At 48.2% G+C, this 16367-nt stretch overlaps 1 protein-coding gene across 1 annotated transcript in view; it reads right to left on the bottom strand.

Moving 5' to 3' along the window:
• SLC25A48 (solute carrier family 25 member 48) overlaps nucleotides 1-16367 on the bottom strand; it is a 197381-nt gene that overhangs the window by 104571 nt on the left and 76443 nt on the right. Inside the window, exon 2 of the mRNA XM_047731015.1 lies at nucleotides 9790-9886. The gene's annotated coding sequence lies outside the window, so the exon portion shown is untranslated. The remainder of the gene's footprint in view (nucleotides 1-9789; nucleotides 9887-16367) is intronic.

The raw sequence follows: 16367 nt of genomic DNA, 5'->3' as shown, positions 1-16367 counted from the left end.
AAGTTTCTTCCCCATCCCATTTATGAATATAGAAATGAAACATTCTAAGTGAGATCAGAGGAGAATTTCTCAAGAACTGCTAAGTCAGCAAGAATGCCAGTTGGCAGAAGGAGACTGGGAGTGGAGGCTCCTCTCAGCTCTTGCAGATCCTGGGGGACCAGTAAATATCTGATGCCAGCAATTCTGGTCCTAGCCACGCCATAAAACGCCTTTATGAGGCCTGACTCTTCTCCATGTACTAGCTCTCTCCTCATTCCCAGACCTTTCTGTACCCTGCTCTCCCCCCACCCCTTGGCCAACGCTGATTAAGCCCATGGTATTTTCTCTATTTGCTTTCAGCTGGCAGCAATGTGCACGGTCTGGGCAGTGGAGGGTTACAATCAATGCCGGAAGTAGGAGTAGTGTTAACAGTGCAAAGTCATTCTGGCCGACCCCTCAGAGGCCTCCCCAGAGGGACTTGGGGTCTTAGAAACAGTCCCAGTCCTCCAGTGCCCTGAATCCCTTCCTCCTTCTCCCATTTAGCCACAGCATGACTTCTAAGAAGCAGAACTGGTCCATGATGATTAGTTATAATCATAACAATCCAAATAAATACTGCCCCAAAGTATGGTTTGGGGCCCCTAGATTGGATTATTTCCTGCTGTTCATTTTTAGAAAATTGAACATTTTTAGAAAAATGAACAACTAGCCAGTTGAGGCACTTGGGTTATGTTTGCAACAGTCCCACCTCTTGTCTTTCAAAGAAAGCCATCTCAGCAGCCTTTCCTCCTCCTGAAGGAAATGTCCCAAATCCCCCAAAGGAATGTGATTGGTGTGCACCCCCACGACAGTGCTCTGCCCACAGTGAAAGCACCGTACAGATTAGTGGATTCTCTTCAGTCCTTCAAATAAAGGCATGTATGTATATGAGCACGTCTATACACACATACGTGTATATTTATAAAGTGTGTAATTTGTACACTTTAAATATGTGCGATTTGTCCTGTATCAATTCTACCTCAGTAAATCTGTAAATAATAATAGCTTTTGTAAGAACTATGGGAGGAAAAAAAAGAAAAAAAGACTGGGGTTAAGTGTCCATTCCCAGAACACCTGGCCAGGCTGTGAGTGCCCAACCTCCCTGCCCTGTGCCTCCAACCAGGTCTTGTGCTTAGCAGCTGAGCCTCAGTCCTGACACCCGAGAACCTGACACCTGAGATGAGACCGCGGGTTTGAATAGTGGGTTTGAATAGCGGCAGTCACCGTCCCAACACTCTGGCGGGGAGATTCTCTTCCTGCCATTTAACCTGCTTGGTGACGAAGTAATAGTAAGAAATAAATACAAGGAAAGGCTCGGGGGGTAGGGGGTGTCTCAGGCACCGATGACAGCTGCAAGGAACCTGCTGTGGCTGTGAGCAGTTCAACATGGTCAGCTCCTCGCTGGCTCACTGCAGGCCCAAAGCCCACGTTACCTCCTTTTATAAGCTTTAATATCCCTCGGAAACACTCTCCCTTTACATTCTCCATCTCTTCCCTGGAACTTCTCCAGAGGGCTCTGTGATTGGGTTGCATACAAGTTTCCTAGCTCGAAACTTCCTTTCGGCCATAAATCACCTCTTACACACTCACTTTTTCCTTCTCATTGTTCTTCGATATTAATAGCCCCAAATCCCGGGAGCATTTGAGACCCGTTCCAGTTTTGGTTAGAAAATCAATTTGGAAACTAGTAGTTGGCTTTACTCAGACTTCCAATCCTTCTGAGAAGGTCAGTTCCTACAAATTAGCCAAACCGGGCGGTGGGGGGGGGGGGGGGGCGGGGCGGGGAACGCCTGGTAAAGTCTCTGTGTTAAAAGTCTAGCCATTTTCTTATGAAATGCTAGATATCTCGGAGTCACTGTTTTTCTTTTAACTCTGTCTCTAAATTTAAAATGTTAATTTGAAGGGGTGGGGAACCTAATGCCTTCTGTTGTGTGATTTGATAGATAATTTTAAAAACTGCTCATTTTAGGATAGGTCAAATTCTATTATGAAAGCAGAGGAATAAATATGAAATCTGGTTCTGTTCCTTAAAAGGCTCTGATATTATTTTGAACTTTTTGGAAATATCTTTCCCCTAAATAAGTTCTGCTTCCTTCCCAGGCTTCTGACCTTCTGCAGGGCAAGTGGAGAAAATGTCCCATCTCAGGGCACCTGTGTGGCTCAGTGGGTTAAGCCTCTGCCTTTGGCTTAGGTCATGATCCCAGGACCCTGGGATGGAGCCCCAGGACGCTGGGCTCTCTGCTTGGCAGGGGGTCTGCTTCCCCCTCCCCCTCCGCCTGCTTCTCTGCCTACTTGTGATCTCTGTCTGTCAAATAAATAAATAAAATCTTTAAAAAGAAGAAAGTAAGTGTCCCATCTCATCAAATGCTGATCTCATCAAATGCTGACAGGCCAGGTCTCCCCCGTAGATGGGAGCAGAGATCATCAGCCAGCTAACGGGTCTGCCCCCCACATCAGACATCAGGAGCATGCACTGAGGGATAAATAAACAGACCTTTGGTTGGGTTTCCTGGGAAAGACAGAAGAGGAGCTCTTCACACATAGCACGTTGCCTGGAGTGGTCTGTACCCCAGACCAGAGAGGGAAGTGGAATAAACAAAGCCCAAGCCTTGGCACCATGTTGTCAAGCAGGCATCCTGGACAGGGAAGACAAGGGCACAGTGTCCACTACCTCCTCAGGGACCACCAGCCTCCCAGCTCCAGAGCTGGGCTTGACCTGGACACACCTCTGGGCGGCAAACTTGACCCCAAGCTTGAAAAGCATAACTTTCTCTAGCTCCTTCAGCCCTTATTCCGTCCTCTGATATTAGAGTCAGGTTCGGCATCTTTCCCCATATAGCTGATCAGATGCCAGCCTGTGAGCACCCCCGCATGTGCCCCCTGACAGATCCCCAGGTAGTTCATGTGCCTCGGCCACAGGCTCCCACCTCTCAGCCAACAGTGCGGCCCAGGTATGGCACAGATGAATGATTTATTTAGGAGTACCTCCCTAAAGCTCCCTCTGGGAGACATCATCAACATTTCAAGAGGCTGATAAAGTCTCCTGCATCTGGGGAGGAAGGCTATTAATCTATTCGTTAGTGTGAGACAATGTCTCTTTTGAACCCAATCCGTCTAATTGTGGAAGAGAACAAAGCCTGACAATTACAAGAGCATCTGCTCCCATGACATCAGGATTTCTTCCAAGTGGCTCACAAAGTGCTGGGAGTGCTCCCTCCTGCCCCCACCTAGGGGGATCCCTGTTGGGGCAAAGTGATGAGAACAAGTAGCGAATCATTTAGAGTTCTTGCTATGTACTGCACACCATGAGAAGCAGCGTATGTGCACTGTCTTCATTCTCACTACAGCCCTGAAAAGGGAGTAATTTTATCTCCCTTCTACAAATGAGGGAACTGAGGCTCAATGTGCATGATTTGCTTAGAGCAACACAGCAAGTAAACCACAGAGCGGGGGTCTTTCCAGGCCCCTGGCTCCCGAGCCCATGCTTCTTTCCACTGTTTTGTGTCTGTCCCTGGACAAGACGGCAGTGTGGCACCTGGGACCCAGCTCTGGGAGGCCTCCTGGCAGCGGCTCTATTCATGAGCAGGGAGGAGCCCCCACAATGGGTCTTTTGCCCTGGGTTCCCCAGAGAGCATACCAGATCTGCACCAGGTGAGATAGGGTGCTGTGGGCTAGCCAGTCAGCAAGAACCCAGAGAGGCTGGCCTGGCTGATAGCACCAAAGCCAACCCTCAAACCTGAAATCCAGTATGGTTTATTAAACTTGCCTCCAAAGGCTTCTATACCAGTTTACTAACAAATAATTGGATCATTGATTTCTGGGACATTGCTGGAACATCATTCTGGAGCACCATGGAAAGATTTATAAAGTGCTCATGCTTATTAATGGGTAAGGAGTTTCTGCTGGGCTTGAGCCTTCCCCTCTAATTCTGAAGGCGAGTTAGTGGTGTGGATCTCCAAGCTCAAGGACAACATGGTGCCTCCCCAGTAGAGGTGTGGTCAAGGAATTGCACTGCCATCCTTCATCCCTGGACCCCCAGGGGCCACAACCAGAGATAGGCCTAGCACAGTGCACTCACCTAGATGCATGAGGCTGGTCATTGAGAATGCCAACCCTTTTCTGCTAGAGAGTCAATGGCCCTAAAAGTAGCCCTCAAGTAATGACGGGTGGTGCCATGGTAACAGATATCTCTAACATCTTCAACACTCAGCATAACTCTGAGGTATGGCTTGCATCATCCCTCTGCATGCCCCAGTGCAAGTGACATTCAGTTGCCTGCAGAAGGAACTTCTGGATTCTGCACCCTGACTTGGTGTCCTTCCCTTCCCTTCTCTTTCTCACATCACTATTCCTACCAGCACCACTCCCAAAAAACTCCTTGCGTTCCAATCCTTGTCTGGGGTCTGCTTCTGGGAGAATGCAATCCAGCCCCATTCCAGGGCATCCTCTCCCACTCCAACCCCAGGGAATATCCTTTGTGCCTCTCTCCTTAGGATGTACAACAGAAGCTGGGCAAGAAGCTTCCTTATGTTGTGTGATCCTAGGCGCAGGAGCTGATCTCCCATGGCCTCAGCATTCTCAAAGGTACAGTGCACTGACAAGCAGGCTGACAGTGTATGGGTGTGATATGGGGGCTTATTATTGTTTTCTTTTATTTTAGAATAACCCAAGCACTTGCCGTTGAGCTCTGTTGTCAAGCTGTGACTTCCTGAAGGTCACACACCATGAGCATTTCATCTCTGTCTCCCCCCTCACAGGTGACACTCCATTAAAGACTTGTTACATTAAATTGCTTTGCCTAGAGGTGCCTCGGTTAAGCGTCCAACTCTTGATTTCAGCTCAGGTCAGGATTTCAGGGCGGTGAGATGGAGCCCCGCCAGCACTGGGCTCCCTGCTCAGCAGGGAATCTGCTGGAGAGTCTCTCTCTCCCACTGCCCCACCCCCGCTCTCACAACATGTGCCTTTTCTCTCTAAAAAACTAAAATCAATAAATGATTGTTTTGCCTGATCTTTGCACTACCTGTTCTGAAAGCACGCTAATTCTGCAGCGTTTTTTTCCAGGCCCAGGGAACAGAGCCCTAAAGCACTTTCTGTTTGTTGCCTTCTTCAGTGCGTGTGTGCTACTCTGTGTGAGCCCACAGCCCGGGGAGGCAGCTGTGAGTTATCTCACAGGTTATGATTTCACTCTTCCTACGTCAGAATAGTGAGAGCATGTCTCACAGGAGGCAGGCCTCAAGGACAGCACCTGTGTTGATCCGTGACCATGCTCCTCTATGCCAGACCTGTAGTAGGTGCTCATTAAATGTTTGCCATTGGACTCAAATAATCTGATACGAATATGCGAAATAGCACCAGAGGCTTTGCTCTAACGACTCCCATCCCTGACAGCTGGATATAGCCAAGGCCTGACTAGGCTGATTTATGAGAGAATACCTTTCAAAAATTGGAAGGTGACAGATAGTCACTAACATTGGTAACTTTGCCCTCCTAGACACCATTTATGCACGTCAGGTTACATTTAACTTTTCTGGGTGTATACGTAGCTTATATTCGATTTCCAAGACATAAGTCTTGAAGCATCTCAGTTTAGAGACTCCTTTCCTGAGTTTTGATGATTTGGCTATTATGGGTCAAATCTCAGCCTTTTTGTTAGCATCAATATTGGTTAGCTGAGATTTTAAACACTTAATTAGGAACTACCTCAACCACATCACGACTGTTTTTGAGGGCCTTCGGTATCTTAGAGAGTAGATGGGGCCACTTCTTGGCCCTGGACCGCTCTATGATCAGACTCTGCCCTGGCTGCTACAGCTCACAGAGAGGCTGAGGCCTTAGAGATTTTCACACCCCAGCGATTTAAAAATCAATTCTGTGCTTGGGAAAGAGTTGTCACAAAGCACATACACCTAACTCCACAGGTGAGACTGGAACCATTCCCAAGGCTGGTGAGGATCTGTAACTGCTCGTAAAGCAGCTATAAACCCTGGCTGCGTGGAGGCATCAGCTGGGAGTCCAGCACCTGCTCTGACCAATCAGATCAGGATCTCTGGGCACGGGACACAGCATGGGGGCAAAAAGGATCCCTGGGTTCCTGTACTGTGCAGTCAGGCAGAGGGGAAACCCAGTGCCCTGAAGAAAGGATACAAATTCAACCAATTTCCTAGACAAAAGCAGATGAGAAAGAGCAGGTTTGAAGATGGAAGGAGGATGGCAGGAAGTGGGGGGGACCCAGTATATCAACAGGTCACAGTGAGAAGAGAGCAGAATGGTGGGAATCTGAGAAAACTTTAAAAATGCCTCTCTCTGTGGCATGGTATGTGGGACACACCTCAGCAGAGCACATGCCACTTTGAATTGAGTCCATTTTCTCTATATTAATTTTAGATCAGGAGCTCATTGAGGGAAGGAGCCAGGTCCAATTTGTCTTTATGCCTCTGATACTGGCATCGTGTTGGGGCAGAGGAGGAGGTCGGGAAACGGTGGACAGCGAGTGAAACAACAAACACCACTTCCCTCCTGGATGCCCTGAGGACGTGGACTGGACACAACGTGAAAACAGCGGGGGTTTATATGACTGAATCTTCCTACAAAAATGCTCACTTGGCACTCACCGTGTGTGCCAGACGCCAGGCAGAGAGTGCTTTTAGGAAAACAGAGCTTCAGAGGCAAAGCGTGTAGACGCGTGACAAGGGAGCTGAGGCTCACATGGGAAAGCACGGGACGTGCTTCAGAACGCACAAGACTAGCTGAAGCTCGGGTGCAAGGCACGGGCTGAAATACGGCAGAAGCAAAATGCTGTTCCTGCACTCCCTTGAAGGAGCCGGACAAGGTATTAGAAATTAGAAAGATTTCCTTCCCAGATGATTATGCTTTTTCAAAATCTGCTCACAGGCTCTGTTTTCTGGGAAATCCACTCATAGTAAACTCGTTCCCATAATTCTGGATGAGCAAGGCATTGGTACAGCCACACTTCCCACCCAAACTCCTTCCTCCCTGCCCTAGAGTCAACACCTTCTGTGCCCTTGCTCCTCTAAAACCAGCAAAGTGGGGCCTGGAGAGGACAGCTTTCCTTCTCCTGATAAGCAGCACTTACAATCCACAGGTCACTCACAACTCACAGCTGGACTCCTGAATGAGGAAGGTTCCTGTCCCCAAGAACTGCCCCTCTCTGATCTCCTCAACAGCGGCTTCTATGAGAAATCAGAGCCTGCCAGAGCCCTCATGTCTTAGAATAAGGGCCTTGGATTTCAGCCATGGCTCTAAGTTGGTCCCTGCTTTAGAAGTTCCCCACAACCACGGGAAAATCATCTGAGGAACAGGGGGATCTAGGCCAGGAGTGATTGGAATTGGATTTCAGTCCTCACTTCCATCCTGCTGCGTTCTTCCTGAACATGAGCTCTTTATGTGAAAGATAGCTAAAGACAGGCGATCGCTGGGGTATTTTACTGAAAAACCACACTGCTATTTCCTGGTCTAAAATGCACAGATTACTGAAAATAGTCCTTGAATAAATGGAGAAGTTTCCTCTCAGTGGTTCAGCGTGCTTCAACAGTGTCTCACCCGATCCCAGGGGTAAGGGTTGTTTCCTCTGTTTTATGGATGGGACACTGAGATAGGGGAGTTATGAGAGCTGACAGTGGTCCCAATGAAATGGTGGCAAAGCAGGTCCAAGATCTCCATGTCCTGGCTGTTCCATGGAAACACCTTGTGTCACCTGCAGTCCACCTCTCTCACCAGGTCATGGCCCATAATGAAGGTCAGGTACTCATGGAGCCCAGGTATATAGCTGGAGTTTCACCAAGCAGTGATGGCACCCACAGTGGGTTTAAGGCACTCCATGTCTTCAAGGAGTATACCCAGTAGAGAGGAAGAGAAACGTACCCAAATAACTATATGACAGAGCAGAGCCCACTGAATGTCCTGGCAGAGGGTCAGACTGCAGGATGGTGAGGGAGCACGAGAGCCTACATTCCATCACACTGGGACAGGAGAGGTCAAGTGGAAGGAAGCTCAGAAGTCATGGAGGCAGAACTTGAGGGTGGATCAGATATTTTTAAAAACATAATAACCAGGGTATTTAAAAATATAACAAGATTTATTTATGTCAAAACAAGTCATTCATAATCCCACTTCCCACTGCAGTGGAATACCCATTCCAGATTGATCCAGGCCCACCACTGGGATTCAGACACGTATGGGCATGCCCTAGAGAGCTACAGGGCAGGCCACCAAGAGCCTTTTGGCAGCACGTCAGGCATGACCCGCTCGATCACTAACAAAGCCAAGGTGGTCAGAATGATGAGTCTGTCATTGTACCTGTCCCTTGGATTGAGTTCCAGCCTAGTCTTCCATAAACACCTGTCTAAGCAGCAAAGAGCAGGTTCATTAAAATTGCATATCTCTAGCTTTGCAGAGAATATGAACAGACCGTGTTACCATGAGTGTTCCCCCAGACACAGGGCCTCCAGCATCAGTATGCCTGGTGGAGGACTTCAGTGCTTGGCAGTTGCTTTGTGTGTGGGCGTCTCCTAGCCCTACAGGTGTCTGAGGCTGGGGTAGATTCCACGACAGAAGCAACTTTTCTGTCAGGAGATTCTTTTGGGGAACCAGGGGAGACTGAGTATTCCCTGGAATTTCTGGGACCCAAATCCTACAGTAACAAGTGGAAGTGAGAGATACCCAAATGCTGGTTCGTTCTATAAAAAACAGCCACATTTTTAACCCTCCGCAAGAGTAGCCCAAGGAAACATAGCTTACATAACTAAGTTCATCTTTGCATATTCTATTCCAGTCCTTATTCACTTGCATATATAACAATCACAGTGCATAGTTTTCTATAATTCAGTTTTTCAAATTTATCACCAAATTACAAATTGTAGGTGGGGAGATATGGGAGGCCATCTATGTAGATAAACAATATAGCTCTCAATAAGTGGTCCTCAACAGGGGGCAATTTTGTCTTCCACAGAAACATCAGGCATTAGGCGATGTCTGAAGACATTTTTCATTGTCACGACTGGGCAGGTGATGCTATGGGAAGAGGCCGGGGATGCTGCTGAATATTCTCCTATACGCGGGAGAGCTACCCACCACAAAGAATTATCTATCTCAAAGTGTCAGGAATGCTGAGGTTGAAAAACCCTCATCTCTAGGTGCAGAGACCAGAAAGTATCTGAGTAACTGTAAGTAGCCCAATTTGAAAGCTGGCTGGGTGGGGATACACTGAAGCTACCCCAGTAGGTGTTCTTGGGAGGAACAGAATGTACAGAGAGGGACCTGGAGGATACCCAGACAAGGACCATTCAAGGGCAAAAGAGAAGAATGGCCATAGGGGCGGGGAAAGAGCTATTAAAATCTGTGCCACAGAGGCCAATGGTGCCATGAGGCCCAAGGACAGGATGAGGCAGGTTGAAATCTACAAGATGGCACAGAAGAGCTGAGCTGGGGAAATGTCACCTGTGCCCTCCACAGGGAGAGCTGGTATTTGAACTTGGGTCTGCTGGCCCCCAGCCCAGGGCTCTTCCCACTGGCCACATCATACTCTCTCAGGATCCTATGGGTCCATGAACACCTCTTGCTGGACACAGGTGGGCTGGCTAGAGCTGGACTATCACAAACACAGAATGATGACTAACAGTTACCAGAACAGAGAGAGTCTGGTGTCGTACAGAAGCTTTCTTCTTTCTTCCAACATGAGCTGAAAGCCCTCTGGGGGCCACAGCAACTGCTTTTGCACAGAGTCTTTATGTTAAACAAATAAATACTGCTTACCTCCTCCGGCGAAGCCCTTGGTGGTAACTCCCCAGTGGAGAGCTCAGTGGGGAGCTGAGCTGGTGGCAGGGGGCTGCTGGAAACCGGATTTCATGAGCTGCAGAGGGGAAACAAACATCAGAAGGGATGGATGCCTTCCTAGTGAATCCAGACATGCAACCATAAATAAGCACAAGATGATGTCTTTCCCCTTGAAGAATGACAGCCATGGAAAGGCTTGACGCTACCCTGCCATCGCTGGGATGTGTTGAGTAGACACGTATACACTGTAAGTGGAAGGTGCTTGGTGGCGGGTATGATCTTTTGCAAGGTACCACCCATCAAACGCACAAAGGCACTTTCCATTTGCTCAGGCACCCATCCTAGAGAATGTTCACTGAAACTCAGAAAGTTAAAAATTTAGAGACAAACAAAATGTTCATCGCTAGGGCATGATCTGACTGTCCTATGGTATAGCTATACTGTTGGACATAGCTGTTAGGGAGAAGGAGGCAGGTCTCTATGTGCGTTGATATGCAAACAAGGGTCAGGATTTATTTTGAAATGACATGAGCAAGGTGAAGTTGTGAGACAAGTAGAGATGAGACATTCCTGTTTCTAGATGAATACGTCTGTGCATCCATAGAAATAGTACTGGGAAGACACGCACAATGGGCTGACAGTGCTCTCTCCCTGAGAGGTCTGTGGGACGACAGAGGGAAGGAGAGTAGCAGTTTTAACTGGTGCTTGCGTGCTGTCACGTTGTTACAACTTACTGGTGGGATTTAATGCCTACCTGATGGGATTCCAACTTGTCTCAGAGAGAAGAGGTCCCAGCCTTGCTCACCTTGCCCAAGGTTGCCAGCTTTGGTCTGGTAGTCATGGCCACCTGGGGCACAAAGACTCCAGGAGGACGCACTACAGGGCTGCTCCCAGGGCACAACATTATTGCCGCTGATGTATGAAGGGCAAGTCAACCTTGGGCAATTTAGAGCTGCTTGCAGACACCTGGGCACTGGTGGTCTTGCTTCTCTCAGGCCCCATTCCCCATCTGCCTGCCCAGGTGAAGAAGGGAGCAGCCTGCAGAAGCTGCATTTCTGGAGGCAAAAGAAGCCAGGAAGAGCAAAGTGACTCCTGGGCCGTGTCTCTTCCCATAGCAAAGAGCACAGGGATCAGGACTCAGGGTCAGGGGCACATCCACACTCTCTCACCCATTTAGGGCCAGTCATTAGCCTCGTACTCCGGCTCCAGTCCAGTCCTGGGACTGGCAAAGCTAGGGGCATTTCAGGTTCTGAACCTTGAAGCTCGGGCTCCCTGTGCCAGCTTCTGCCCCTCGCAGCTTCATAGTAAGGCTGGAAAAATCAACGATTCTTAAGTGCTTACTCTATAGCAGGTACTCTTCTGAGTCCTGGCCATGGAGCGTGGTCTGAGAACCAGCAACAGTCAGCATCGCCTGGGAGCTTGTTAAAAAGGCGGACTCTCAGGCATGATAGGACCCAGGTGATCTGTGGGATATTAAAGCTTGAGAGCCACTATCCTTAGTACTTGGTTCTATTAATTACCTCTAAGTCCTATTATTATCATCCCCATTTTGCAGACAGAGTTTAAGCAGCTTGTCTTAGGTCATCAGGCTAATAAACCCTATGGGCAGGATTGGACCTGTAGAGCCTGCACTGTTAGCCACCACAACACAATGCTGACCGTGTCAACAGCAGGGGTTACAGCCTCCTGAACTTCCTGTCCAGCCAGATTGCAGAGGCCTTGGGGTGAAGAACAAAGTCAACTTCACCATGACTAGCTTGGTAAAAAGAAAACCATGTCTTTAAAAATTACAGAATCGGGGCACCTGGGTGGCTCAGTGGGTTAAAGCCTCTGCCTTCGGCTCAGGTCATGATCCCAGGGTCCTGGGATCGAGCCCTGCATCGGGCTCTCTGCTCCACAGGGAGCCTGCTTCCTCCTCTCTCTCTGCCTGCCTCGCTGCCTGGTTTCTCTCTGTCAAATAAATAAAAAAAAATAAAATAAAAATTACAGAATCAGAGAGCAGAATAGTAGTTACCAGGACTAGAAATGCAGCTGGGTGGGGTGGGAGCCGGGGGTCACTGTGGTGATGGGGCCATTCTGTATTTCAGCTGTATCACTGTCAGTATTCTGGTTGTGATATTTTACTATGATCATGCAAACGTTATCACTGGGGGAAACTATGGTAAGTGTGCAGAGGATCTCTCTATTATTTCTTATAACGGCATGTGAGTCTCAAAAGGGTTTTAATTAAAGAAAAAAAACAGCCTTCTCCATGGCTAAAATTTCCAAGCTTAAGACCCTGCGGAAGAAGCCAAAGTTAAATTTTTCACATATGGACCAGAAGTGTGTTCTGATTAAAATATGCACAATTAAAGGCCTGGGGAGGGGGAATGAGAGGAGGCGACCAAGTCCAAGTGCAGCTATTTACCAAAACCGTTTGTGCTTTAACCCTTAATTCTCCTTTGTTCCAGAATCTCGGCTTATAACGTGCATGCGTGCGTGCGTGCGCACGCGCACACACACACACACACACACACACACACACACACACACGTGTGCATGCCTCCCACAACCACAACCTGTTAGTCATTTAGATGGGAATAATCTCATAAAGCAGTATTGATGCTAAAGAATAAAACAGGAGGGCTCCAAAGTGGGGAAACCATGACTGGCTTACAGCAGAACAAGAGTATCCTATGGGCTACAGTCGACTTTTTTTTTTTTTTAAGATTTTACTTATTTATCTGTCAGAGAGAGAGCAGAAGTATGGAGAGCTGCAGGCAAAACAGGCAGAGCAGGGAGAGGGAGAAGCGGGCTCCCCACTAAGCAAGGAGCCTGATGTGGCACTCGTTCCCAAGACTCTGGGATCATGACCTGAGCCAAAGGCAGATGCTTAACCGACTGAGCCACCCAGGTGTCCCTACCATCAACTTTTTTTTTTTTAAAGATTTTATTTATTCATTTGACAGAGAGATCACAAGCAGGCAGAGAGGCAGGTAGAGAGAGGAGGAAGCAGGCTCCCCGCCAAGCAGAGAGCCCGATGCGGGGCTCGATCCCAGGACTCTGAGATCATGACCTGAGCCGAAGGCAGCGGCTTAACCCACTGAGCCACCCAGGCGCCCTCCTACCATCAACTTTTAAGAGCAAAGAGCCAAACTAGAGTCCTGCTCTTCACAGAATATTCTTAGCAGGGCATTATCGGGTTGTTAGACAAGCACAGATAGAGTTATGTCAATTAACAGTCTGCAAAAACACCTAGCACAATGGTGAACCCCAAAGCTCGTGTGTGTGTGTGTGTGTGTGTGTGTTAGAGAGAGAGAGAGAGAGATGTGTTGTGTACCACATACTTCTGATTGAAACCAACGGTTGGTTCAGGTCATGTGAATCAGGCATTTTTGTAAAAGGCTGGAAAGTTCTAAGGTGAAGAGAGGACCTCCCTGGTGGGTGGTTCCTCAGCTGGCTGCCAGTCACTTGTGGCAGAAGCCAGCTAGTAGGCATCATTGACACTCCTTTCTAGAATCCAGACCAGACTCAGCAAGCAGCTCTTCCTTCACAGCACAGCAAGGCCTGGCAGGCTGCAGGGAACTTTGTAAAATGAAGATTAAGAGCCCCCTTGGGGACTGCCACCTCCGGTCACTTTGCACAGTAGTCTCTGATGGATGTTCTCCATGCTGTCCACCGCCAGAAGCCAGCCCCAGACTGTCGCAGACACCACATCACAGAAACCTGCATGGGTGGTCCCAGTAAGCCACCACATGACTCTCACATTGGGTGGCAACTGAAAAGACAGGCCTTTGTGTGGGAGGTCATTGCCTGGTGATCCAAGGAGAGGACCAGGTCTGCCATGCCTGGGGACTGCAGTCTTTGTGGAATGGCAGTCCGGAAGCCAGTATCAGCCTTCTTCTCTCCACCCCTTCTCTTTCTATGTGTATGTGTGTATGTCTTCTCTTTTCCTCAAACCTCATCTCATTGGAGAATGCTATTCAGCTGAAGATTATATTAATTCCATCACTTTCAGTGGAAATATTCAGAAGACTGTTTGATATGCTCCTGATGAGATCTACTACACCCAAAATCCAGGTTTAATAGGGGACTTGAACGCCAGTAGACTGACACTAGTAGTTTAGGAAAACGTGCCACCAGCACAAGGTGCCGTGCAGCCTCTGTCCTGACCCACTTGTCTTCACCCAGAACACACCACCTCCCATTTTGTTTCTATTTTTTCCAGCCTAGGACCTCCTGTCTTGTGTTCCTGCTTATTCTCTTGTTGTAACCCACTTCAGTGTAAACACAGGGGGTAGGGCTTTCAATTTGGTCACTTCATCACTCTTCCTAGCACATGGACCCTGGGACATAGTATCTACTCAATAAACAGCTCTTGGGGGACTACCAGTCTCAGACTGATCTCAGAGCTGAGGGTCAGTCCTACTTCTCTTGCTTCTGGCTTCACTCTTTGACCAGAAATTTTATGGTCTACTGGCCAGTCTGGAGAAATTCTTCTCTTTCTCCAGAGCACTAGGATTTCATCTCTTCTTAGCTTGTGGCCTCCCCGTCTTCACCCTAGTTCATGGAGCAGAAAAAGACACACAGTCCAGGGCTAAGACCATACAGGTCAAAGGTAATCTGAAAGCTATCCATCTCCAAGGCCTGGGTGAGAGCCAAGTAACTAAAGACCACGGGGGGCAACCAGGCATGGAGCCCTGATGCCAAAAGTAATGCAAAAGAGGTTTGGGATGAGAAATTTAAGGCTGAAACTTTCTGTAAAGAGCACCAAGAAGTGAAAGACAGAAACTCAGAGCTACACACTTAGCACCCACAGAACCCAAGGCTGGAGGAAATCACAGCACAACACTGTTCTCTGTACACTCAAATGACAAGGAAACTCACTAGTGGTTTTCTTTATCCTGTAGCTCATGCTCAATCGTGGCTGCCATGTGCCAGAAAGCTGGTAAAGAGTTTGCATTTCACAAACAGGACTTTCACAAGCCTGACATTTCCCACAGGAGGCCCTGCTTCATCAACATTCAGAGAAAAGTCTCTGATCAAACCTAGGTCTCAGCTTGGTTTCCGTGGTGTAAGAGCTAACGGAAAGGAACATGCACGTGTTTGGATGTTGGCTCCAAACTTGAACCAGCCATGGTCACATGCTCACGCGATGCTTAGAAATAGTGATAAAAACAAATAATAGAACTGGTCAACAGAAGCAAAGGGGCTGGTCTCAGCATCAACTTTGCAACACTCACCCTCTGAAAAGGGCATCCACCACCAAAATGAGTGTGAATGCCCAGTGAGGAGGGGCTGTGCCAGACGCTCCCAGAGGGTGGGGTGGGGACATGTGTTTGAGGGACAGGAAAGATGCCACCCCTGAAACAGAAGATACATACTGTCCTAGGGCCGCTGTAACAAAGTGTCCCAGACTGGGTGGCTTAAAACAGAGATGTACTGTCCCCCTGTTCTGGAGACCAGAAGTCGGAAATCAAGGTGTCAGCAGGACCGCGCACTGCCTCTGAAGTCTGGAGGGAGACCATGCTTTGCCTGTTCCTCAATTCTAGGGGTTGGCTGGGAATGGTAAATGCTTGGCTGGTAGCCACCTAATTCCAAGCTCTGTCGTTGTCTTCATTATCACATGACTTTCTCCCTGTGTGTCTCCATGTTTCTCACTTTCTTCTTGTAAAGATGTCAGGATGAGGGGCCCATCCTACTGCAGAATAACCTCATCTTAACTAATCACACCTGCAAGGACCCTATTTCCAAATGAGGTCACTTTCTGAGGTAGTGGATTCCAACATATCTATTTTGGAGGAGATACAATACAACCCATAACAGAGGGGTTGAATAAGACGGTGGGCCAGGGGTTCCATGACTGGCAAGATCCAGTGTCCTGGGAGCATGGCAGGAAGACAAGCAGACCTCCAGGAGAAGCAGAGACATGGGGAAGCAGGATGTAGGACCCAGTGCTCTCAGCCTCAGCAAAAATCTGATGCCCAAACTGGGCACATAAGTAGCAATGCTGTCCGCTACAGACCTCAAGTGCTTGGACAATATGGTCAGTATAGGCTATGGACCACCACACACTTCCCGAGGATACTGGCCAACGTGGCCTGAGAGTACAACCCAGGGTGGGAGCCCCATGGTGACCCAAATCAAACCCTGTAACACCAGGCTCTGGCCTTGAAGTCAAGATTATTTTGATTTAGAAAAAAAAACAAAAACAAAAAAACTAATGTAAACATGGCTCTTAAATCCAGCTAATATGGTGGTTGGAAATTTATAGTAAGCTTTCAAATTTATAGACTATAAACATAATCACACTCTATTTCCATGCACGGCACAAAAACCAGCCCTCAAGATACAGAAGACATGAGTCAACATGGCCAACGGGGTCAAAAATGGGCAGAAAGACATCAAACGTAGATAGGTGTCAGCAGGGAGTAACGACGGACCCACAAAACCCAGTGCTGGTGCAGATCCCCTCCCCCTTCTAAATCCTTGCAGAAAAGAATATTAATAAAATGAAACTCTAAATCCAATCCCGGAGCAATAATAGAATGCTCGTGCCAAACTTCACAGCCGTGGGA

The sequence above is a fragment of the Lutra lutra genome, chromosome 5, assembly GCF_902655055.1.
Source record: "Lutra lutra chromosome 5, mLutLut1.2, whole genome shotgun sequence".
Lineage (NCBI taxonomy): Eukaryota > Metazoa > Chordata > Mammalia > Carnivora > Mustelidae > Lutra > Lutra lutra.
This window is presented reverse-complemented; position numbering and strand designations above follow the sequence as displayed.